Raw genomic sequence first — 10,564 nt, forward strand, 5'->3', positions numbered from 1 at the left:
AGTGATCTATGGAGTTAGGGAAATGTGTAAGGTTAAAGTAATTGTTTTTATACTTATACACTATATATATATTTTATTACCCTCTGGTGGAAACATAATGTCCATCTCTCTACAGTCAGTAAACACTGCAGCATAAATGCTTTCCATATTCTCATTAACATAAAGCATAAAACACAATTACCACAAAATAAAACCTCAATAATTTTACAAATATTTAAAACATAAAAAGTATAATATAAAGTGAAATTCCCCAGCAAAAGCATTGCTCCCAAAATAAGTTCTCAATCATGCCCATGGTATGTTTCTACAGTATTTCATATTATATATACACACACACACACACACACACACACACACACACACACATACTATTCTGCTCCTTATTATTGATTTGTTGGCTATGAGCATTATTTTCCTTTTAACACGTATGGAAAAAAATCATATAAATTTGACATGTAGCTTTTTTTTTTAAATGGAAACCATTCTCTAATAAGTGTTTGTAATCTGACAATTTTTGTCTTGTGTCATACCAAGAATACTTCCCCAAGACATTATTCTACTTTTTAATATTTTTTGGTCTTGATTTATAAGTAAATTACTGATATATGAATTTTATTGAAATTGTTTAAATTGTTTAGGCAATGGGTTAAATATAAAGCACTGTATATTACTACTGTCCAATCAGTGATTCAAAATGTAAATTATGACCTCCATCACGGCTTCACTCAGATTTGACGGAGCCCTGAATGTTGATCTGACAGAATTCCAGACCAGTATGGTACCCTATCCCTGTATTTACTTCCCTCTGGCCACATATGCTCCTGTCATCTCTGCTGAGAAAGTCTATCATGAACAGCTTTCTGTAGCAGAGATCACCAATGCATGCTTTGAGCAGGCCAACCAGATAGTGAAATGTGGCCCTCACCATGGTAAATATATGGCTTGCTGCTTGTTGTACCACGGCAATATGGTTCCCATGATGTCAATGTCTCCATGGCCACCATCAAAACCAAGCATACCATACAGTTTGTGAACTGATGCCCCACAGACTTCAAAATTGGCATTAATTACACACCTCCCACTGTGGTATCTGGTAGAAACCTGGCCAAACTAGAGTGAGTTGTGTGCATGCTGAGCAACACTGCTGCCATTGTTGAGGTCTGGGCTTGCCTGGACCACCAGTTTGACCTGATGTATGCCAAGTGTGCCTTTGTTCACTAGTTTGTGGGTGGGGCATGGAAAAGGAGAATTTTCAGAGGCCAGTGAGGACATGGCAACCCTTGAGAACATGGCTGCCCTTAAGAAGGATTATGAAGAAGTAGGTGGATTCTGTTGAAGGAGAGGGTGAAGAAGGAGAGGAATGTTAATTAAAAAATATCAAAAAGGTGCTGTTTTTACAGGGAAGCATATTCTGTTTTAAACATTAAGAAGTTGTGCTCTCATCAGTTAACTGTACCAGTGTACACTCTCATATATATTTACTAACTTATGATTTAAAACCCCAAGCTTTGTTTGTTAGACCACTTTGTTACCCAAGCTGTCCATTTCCCTGATGGGTTTGAATAAAATATTCCCTGGCTTACCTGAAAAAAATAAATAAATAAAAATAAATAAAATATTCTCATTCTCAGTAACTTTTATCAGTTTGAAATGCTGTATAATAAATACGGTAAACTGTATGTTCCTTAACATTCAGGATTACACATGACTACTATTTGGAGAAGTTAAGTATGATTTAAGATTAATGTCATTGTTGGTCAGAACCTGAGTAAAATCTTAGAAAGCAGACTTAGATGTCCTCCTAGAGGAACACATTTTTGTGCAAATTAAGGGCAGCTGGGATATGAGAGGACTTTCAAGGTAAGATAGAGCAGGCATGGTAAAATGCAAATATGGCCATAAATCATCCTTTCTTTATACCCTTGTCCTTTGGTAATGCTCTTACATACTAACGCTGAGGTTGGCCATGGGAAATACCATGGACAAAGGAAAAGAAAAAAAAAACATAAGGCAAGCAGAGCTATGAAAGGCATTTCTTTTGTTGCATTTGAGACCTTTTTACCATCATGTTATTAAGCCTGGGTAAGCCTGTTTCATCAATCTAATGCCCTGTTGGCAGATGGTTACATTACTGACAGACAGATGCATATATATATATATATATATATATATATATATATATGGTGGTATATAAATACAATGGAATCTTATTCAGCTTTTAAAAAAAGAAGGATATCCTGTCACTTGCAACAATATGGATAAATCATGAGGTCTTATGCCAAGTGAGATAAGCCAGACACAGAATGACAAATACTATACAATCTCACTTACATGTATAATCTAATATAGTCAAACTCATAAACAGAGAGTAACAAGATGGTTGCCAAATCTGGGGAAATGGAGAGCTGGTGGTCAAAGAATACCAAGTTATAGTTATGCAAGATAAATAATTCTGCTGCAATTTTCTATACAGTGCTTATGGTTAACAATAATTATTATATGCCTAAAATTTGCTTAAAGAGTAGAGATTGTGGAAAGTGTTATAACTACATATAGTAATAATAACAACAATCATAATAAATAGTAATATCATGGAGGCAGGATGAAACATTAGGATATGATTTATATGTGTATGACCTTGATGTCGCTGATGGTTTCATAGATGTTATTTATCCTCAAACTCATCTAACTATATATATTAAATCCATACAACTTTTACATACCTCGATAAAGTGATTTAAAAATTAAATTATTGTGGTTGTTTTCACACTATCCACCTATTGATGAATTTTAACATGTTTATTTTTAAAAAAAATTTTTAAGATTTTATTTATGTATTTGACACAGATTGAGAGAGAGAACACAAGCAGGGGGAGTGGAAAAAGCAGGCTTCCTACTGAGCAGGTAGCCTGATGCAGGACTCGATCCCAGGTGGGATCATGACCTGAGCTGAAGGCAGATGCTTAACAACTGAGCCACCCAGGCACCTCAGAATTTTAACATGTTTAGATCATCTCTCGCCCACACACACCCCACACACAAATAGTTTTATACTGGCTAGAAAATAATTATGGATTATATGCATCTACTTCAGTTTAATATGTTGAGACCTTTCATGCACTCAGATTGTAAAAAAATCAAAGAAAAAAATATATATGGATATACTTCTAGTTATAAGAATAGTAAATAGAAAATAAACCTTAAATATCATGTCTTTTGAAAACTCTGTAATAAAAAACGGTGACATAAACATATGAAGAAAATTTACAGGACAACTTTATTGCAGAAATTCAAAGAACTTGTTAAAAAAGATCTGCTTTGAGACTGAGGCTTCTCTCTGAGACGGAGGTCTGGGTGCAGTTTGCTTTCCATGAAACGTCCAAAAAGCCACAAAAAGCTGCCAAAGAACAAAAACCTCCAGAGAACAAAAGCCTGAAAAACCAGTTTCCACAGAGCCCAGCCCCTTGATAGGGAGCAGGAGGACTCAACCCAAGCACAAGGACTGAAAAACACCACAGCAGGCCCCTCCCCCAGAAAGCCAGCCAAAAGAATGAGTACAACCACCACAGGGTCCCCATAAAACTGTAAAACCCCAACATCAGGGGAAAACAAGATATTAAGTTCCCAGTATTACCCTAAAACCTGTATATTTCATAGATACAACTTTTATCTTTAATTCATTCTCACTATTCTTGTTCTTTTTAATTTTTTAACCTACTTCCATTACAACTAGAGGTTCAATACAACATATTCCATAATAATCTTTAAACTTGAACTTTTATCATACATATGCCTGTGTTTTTCTTTTGCTTTTCTATTTTTTTTAATATACATATAGATATAAGCTTCAAGGTAATCCTCTTTTCCTAATCAATACTACCCCTATATATAAACCAGTTTTAATCTCCTTTTATCTCTGGAAAGTTGAGTCCTTTAACACAGATATCAAGATAGACCCAGGAAGAATCAAAATAACCTTCCTCACCCACATCGAGGATTTATAACCACTCTCCCATCTTTTTCTTCTGTCAGTGTTTCTGTGTATTTGTTTTTGTTCTGGTATTATATAAATCTTATCCTTGGGGTTCATTTTGGCTGGGTTTTTTTGTTTTGTTTTGTTTTTGTTTTTTTTTCTTATCATTTACTTTTGTCAGTCTTTTTGTTTGTCCATTTTTGTTTATTTACCTTATTCTTACCTTTGGGGTCCATTCTGGCTGGGTCTTCTCCTTTTTTTCTGTCTCTCTCTTTTTTTTTTCTTTTTTCTTTCTTTTTGGTAGTGACTTCTAATTGCTTGGAAGTGTTCCAGGGTGCACTTTGCCTGGATCATGGTTGATATATTCAGCTACACATCCCCTCAACCACTTCTCACCAAAATGACTAGGAGGAGGAACACCCAACAGAGAAAAAACTCAGAGACTGTGCCTTCTCCATCTGAGCTATTGGGTAAGGACATAAACAGTATGTTGGAAAGGGAATTCAGGGCAACAATTATCCAGGCAATGGCTAGGATGGAGAAAACCATTAGTGACAACATGGAATCTCTAAGGCCAGAAGTGAAAGCTGCACAGGAAGAAGTTAAAAATGCTATCAATGAGATCCAATCTAATCTAAATACTCTAACAGCTAGGGTAACCAAGGCAGAAGAGAGGATTAGTGATCTAGAGGGCAAACTGATAGAGAAATAGGATCAGGAGGAGGCCTGGAACAAACAGCTTAGAAGCCATGAAAACAGAATTAGGGAAATAAATGATGCCATGAAACTTTCCAACATCAGAATTATTGGGATCCCTGGGAAGGAGGAGGAAGAAAGAAGACTAAAAGATATAGTTGAACAAATTCTCCATGAAAATTTTCCCAATCTGAGGAATGGAACCAGTGTTCGTGTCCTAGAGGCAGAAAGATGACCCCCCCCACCCAAGATCAAGGAATCTAGAAAGACCATGAGACACATGATTGTAAGACTAATGAATCATAATGTTAGACAAGAGCTCCTGAGGGCAGCTAGGGGGAACAGATTCCTTATGTACAGAGGAAGGTCCATTAGAATAACATCAGACCTATCCACGGAAACCTGGCAAACCAGAAAGGCCTGGCAAGACACATTCAGGGCACTAAATAAGAAGAACATGTAGCCAAGAATACTTGATCCAGCAAGGGTGACATTCAAAATGGATGGTGAGATAAAGAGATTCCAAGACCTGCAAGGTTAAAAGAGTATGTGGCCACCAAGCCGGCACTGCAAGAAATATTAAGGAGGGTTCTATAAAAGAAGAAAGAACCCAAGAGTTACACAGAACAGAAATTTACAGAGATAATTTATAGAAACAAGGACTTCACAGGCAACATGATGTCAATAAAAACAAATCTTTCAATAATGACTCTCAATGTGAATGGTCTAAATGCTCCCATAAAATGACACAGGGTTGCAGACTGGATAAAATGACAGGACCCGTTCATATGCTGTATACAAGAGACCCATTTGGAACCTAAAGATACATCCAGACTGAAAGTGAAGGGATGGAGAAGCATCTTTCATGCCAATGGGCCTCAAAAGAAAGCTGGGGTAGCTATTCTCAGATCAGATAAATTAGATTTTAAACTAAAGACTGTAGTCAGAGATAAAGAAGGACACTACATCATTCTTTTTTTTTTTTAAGATTATTTATTTATTTATTTGATAGGCAGAGATCACAAGTAGGCAGAGAGGCAGGCAGAGAGAGAGAGAAGCTCTCTCTGCTGGGAGCCTAATGCAGGGCTCGATCCCAGGATCCTGGGATCATGACCTGAGCCAAAGGCAGAGGCTTTAACCCACTGAGCCACCCAGGCACCCCAAGAAGGACACTACATCATTCTTAAAGGGTCTATCCACCAAGAAGATCTAACAATTATAAATACTTATGCCCCCAATATGGGAGCAGCCAACTACATAAGGCAACTGTTAATCAAGATAAAGAGTCATACTGATGTGAATACATTAATAGTAGGGGATCTTAACATGCAACTCTCAGTAACAGACAGATCATCCAAGCAGAAAATCAATAAAGAAACAAGAGCATTGAATGACACATTGGACCAGATATACCTCATAGATATATACAGAACATTTCACCCTAGGAAAACAGAGTACTCATTCTTTTTGAGTGCATATGGAACTTTCTCCAGAACAGACCACATACTTGGTCACAAATAGGGATCAACCGATACCAAAAGATTGAGATTATTCCCTGCATACTCTCAGACCACAATGTTTTGAAACTGGAACTCAACCACAAGAAAAAGAATGGAAGGAATACAAACATTTGGACGCTAAACACTACCCTGCTTAAGAATGTTTGGATCAACCAGGAAATCAAAGAACTAAAACAATACATGGAAACCAATGAGAATGAAGACACATCAGTACAAAAACTATGGGATACAGCAAAGGCAGTCCTAAAGGGGAAATACATAGCCATCCACATCTCCCACAAAAAAAAATTTTAAAAATGCAGAATATACCAGCTCACCTTACACCTTAAAGAACTGGAGAAGCAACAACAAATTAAGCCAACCCCACAAATAAAAAGGGAAAATAATTAGAGCAGAGATCAATGAGATAGAAACTACAGATATAGTAGAAAACATCAATGAAACTAAAAGCTGTTTTTTTGTAAGAATCAAAAAGAGCGGTAAACCACTGGCCAAACTAATCCAAAAGAAAAGAGAAAGGATGCAAATTAATAAAATTATGAATGAACAGGGAGAGATCATGACTAACACCAAGGAAATAGAAACAATCATCAGAAATTATCAACAGTTATATGCCAGTAAGTTAAGCAACCTAGACAAAATGGATGCATTCCTGGAAACCTATAAACTTCCAAAATGGAATCAGGAAGAAATTGACAACCTAAATAGACCAATATCTAGTAACGAGATTGAAGCAGTAATCAAAAACCTCCCAAAAAACAAGAGCCCAGGACCTGATTGATTCCCTGGGGAATTCTACCAAACTTTCAAAGAAGAAATAATATCTATTCTCCTGACGCTGTTTCAAAAAATAGAAACAGAAGGAAAACTTCCAGATTCTTTTTATGAAGCCAATATCCTGATCCCCAAACCAGGCAAAGACCCCATCAAACAGGAGAATTTCAGACCAATATCCCTGATGAATATGGATGCCAAGATTGTCAGCGAGATCCTAGCTAATAGGACCCAACAGTACATTAAAAAGATTATCCACCATTACCAGGTGGGATTTATCCATGGGATGCAAGAGTGATTCAACGTTCACAAATCAATCAATGTGATCGAACAAATCAATAAGAGAAGAGAGAAGAACCACATGGTCCTCTCAATTGATGCCAAAAAAGCATTTGGCAAAATACAGCATCTGTTCCTGGTTAAAACGATTCAAAGTATAGGGATAGAGGGAACATTCCTCAACTTCATAAAATCTATCTATGAAAAATCCAGAGTGAATATCATCCTCAATGGGGAAAAGCTGACAGCTTTCCCTTTGAGATCAGGACTGCAACAAAGCTGTCCACTCTCACCACTGTTGTTCAACGTAGTACTAGAAGCCCTAGCAACAGCAATCAGACAACAAAAAGAAATAAAAGGTATTCAAATTGGCAAAGAACAAGTCAAACTCTCTCTCTTCGCAGATGACATGGTACTTTATATGGAAAACCCAAAAGACTCCATCCCCAAACTACTAGAACTCATACAGCAATTCAGTAATGTGCAGGATACAAAATCAACGTACAGCAATCAGTTGCTTTCTTATACACTAACAATGAAAATATAGAAAGGGAAATTAGAGAAGCAATTCCACTTACTATAGAACCAAGAACCATAAGATATCTGGGAATAAACCTAACCAAAGAGGTAAAGGATCTGTACTCAAAGAACTACAGAACACTCATGAAAGAAATCAAAGAAGACACAAAAAGATGGAAGAGCATATTCTTCAATCATGGATTGAAGAATAAACATTGTTAAAACGTCTATACTGCCTAGAGCCATCTATACTTTCAATGCCATCCTGATCAAAATCCCACCAGTATTTTTCCAAAGAGCTGGAACAAACAATCCTAAAATTTGTATGGAACCAGAAGAGACTCCAAATTGCTAAGGAAATGGTGAAAAAAGAAAAACAAAACTGGGGGCATCATGTTGCCTGATTTCATGCTTTACTACAAAGCTGTGATCACCAAGACAGCATAGTACTGGCATAAAAACAGACACACAGACCAGTGGAACAGAGTAGAGAGCCCAGATATGGACCCTCAACTCTATGGTCAAATAATATTCAACAAAGCAGGAAAAAATATACAGTGGAAAAAAGACAGTCTCTTCAATAAATGGTGCTGGGAAAATTGGACAGCTATATGTAGAAGAATGAACTTGACCATTCTCCTACACCATACACAAAGATCAACTCGAAATGGATAAAAGACCTCAATGTGAGACAGGAATCTATCAAAAATCCTAGAGGAGAACATAGGCAGTAACCACTTCGACAATGGCCACAGCAACTTCTTTCAAGACATGTCCCCAAAGGCAAAGAAAAGAAAAGCGAAAATGAACTTTTGGGACTTCATCAAGATCAAAAGCTTCTGCACAGCAAAGGAAACAGTCAACAAAACAAAGAGGCAACCCACAGAATGGAAGAAGATATTCCCAAATGACACTACAGACAAAGGGCTGATATCCAAGATCTATAAAGAACTCCTCAAACTCAATATACACAAAACAGATAATCACGTCAAAAAATAGGCAGAAGACATGAACAGACACTTCTCCAAAGAAGACATACAAATGGCTAACAGAAACATGAAAAAATACTCATCATCATTAGCCATCAGGGAGATTCAAATCAAAACCACATTGAGATACCACCTTACACCAGTTAGAACGGCCAAAATCACACCTGATCTTAGCCAAAAGGCTGAGAAGTGATTAGAATGACCAAAATCAACAAGACAGTAAACAACAAGTATTGGGGAGGATGTGGAGAAAGGGGTACCCTCTATGCTGTTGGTGGGAATGCGAGTTGTTGCAGCCACTTCGGAAAACAGTGTGGAGATTCCTTAAGAAATTAAAAATAGAGCTACCCTATGACCCTGCAATTGCACTACTGGGTATTTACCCCAAAGATGCTGATGTAGTGAAGAGAAGGGCCATCTGTACCCCAATGTTCATACCGGCAATGGCCACAATCGCCAAACTGTGGAAAGAACCAAGATACCCTTCAAAAGATGAATGGTTAAAGAAGATATGATCCATATATGCAATGGAGTATTATGCCTCCATCAGAAAGGATGAATACCAGTTTTGTATCAACATGGATGGGGCTGGAGGTAATTATGCTGAGTGCAATAAGTCAAGCAGAGAGAGTCAACTATCATATGGTTTCGCTTACTTATGGAGCATAAGGAATAACACAGAGGACATTGGGAGATGGGGAGGAGAAGTGAGTTGGGTGAAATCAGAGAGGGAGATGAACCATGAGAGACTGTGGACTCTGAGAAACAAACTGAGGGTTTTGGAGGGGAGGTGGGTGGAGGGTTGGGTGAGCCTGGTGGTGGGTATTAAGGAGGGCACGTATTGCATGGAGCACTGGGTATGGTGCATAAACAATGAATTCTGGAACACACACACACACACACACATTAAATTAAATTTCAAAAAAAGAAAAAAAGATCTGCTTTGCAAATTATATATATTCTAAAAAAACAAAAAAAAAAGACTAGTGAGTCATGAGAAAAATCAACTCATGGAAATTAAAAATAAAATTTTATAAAAATGACACTGACTAGGCACAATTAAAAACAAAATTTCCATACTGGAAAAATTAGATAGAGAGATCTAGCTAAGCTATAAACCAAAGCAATAATATACTCTAAAAATGCAGAGAAAAAGAAAGGATAAAGATGATAAGAGAGACAATGATAGGCATATATAATTCGGAGCAGACATAAATCTACAAATAACTAGAATCCCAGAAGTAAAAATTACAAATGAAATTACCAATATAAAAATATTGGTAATTTAAAAGTAAGGTTCTTAAACCTAAAAGAAATCAGAAAACAAGTTTGGAAGATGCATATTCTTGCAGCTGGGAAGGAATCAAAAACATATACTGTACTTTTAAAAAAATTTAAGAGTGAAAGAAATATATAAGAACTTCACCAACATACAGACTGAATTTTTATTGGTGAAATCTACAAAAATTACTTGCCATTTATTATATTGTCTTCCAAATTTTGCAAATTAGTTATTCCATTTGAAAGGATGAGACCCTTGTCATTTTCACAATTACTGAGTAGCCTGTAGCCAAAAAATAGTCCCAATGAGAATTAGAAAAACAGATTAAACATGAACAACAAGAGCAAACAACAATCTTCTGTTTGAAGAGATACAAGATCTGCTGCACCAGCCAGGATTTGAAGAAGCAGATGTGAAAAGAATGGTTCATTTATGTTAGTCAAGCTCAACTTTTCTGCACCTGCTTTTCCTACCTGAGTATTTGCTGGTGCTTGTTTGGGGCAAAAAGTCTAAGAAGCTTGGCACAGGGGTG

The 10,564-nt window shown here is 36.8% G+C and overlaps 1 pseudogene across 1 annotated transcript; it reads left to right on the forward strand.

The window, feature by feature from the left end:
- Window positions 1-703: 703 nt before the first annotated feature.
- LOC308343368 (tubulin alpha-1A chain-like) lies at window positions 704-1,367 on the forward strand (annotated as a pseudogene). Its single transcript has one exon. The product of its transcript is annotated as a tubulin alpha-1A chain-like (transcript).
- The last annotated feature ends 9,197 nt before the right edge of the window (window positions 1,368-10,564 follow it).

Source organism: Martes martes (assembly GCF_963455335.1).
Source record: "Martes martes genome assembly, chromosome: 5".
In the NCBI taxonomy this organism is placed as follows: Eukaryota; Metazoa; Chordata; class Mammalia; order Carnivora; family Mustelidae; genus Martes; species Martes martes.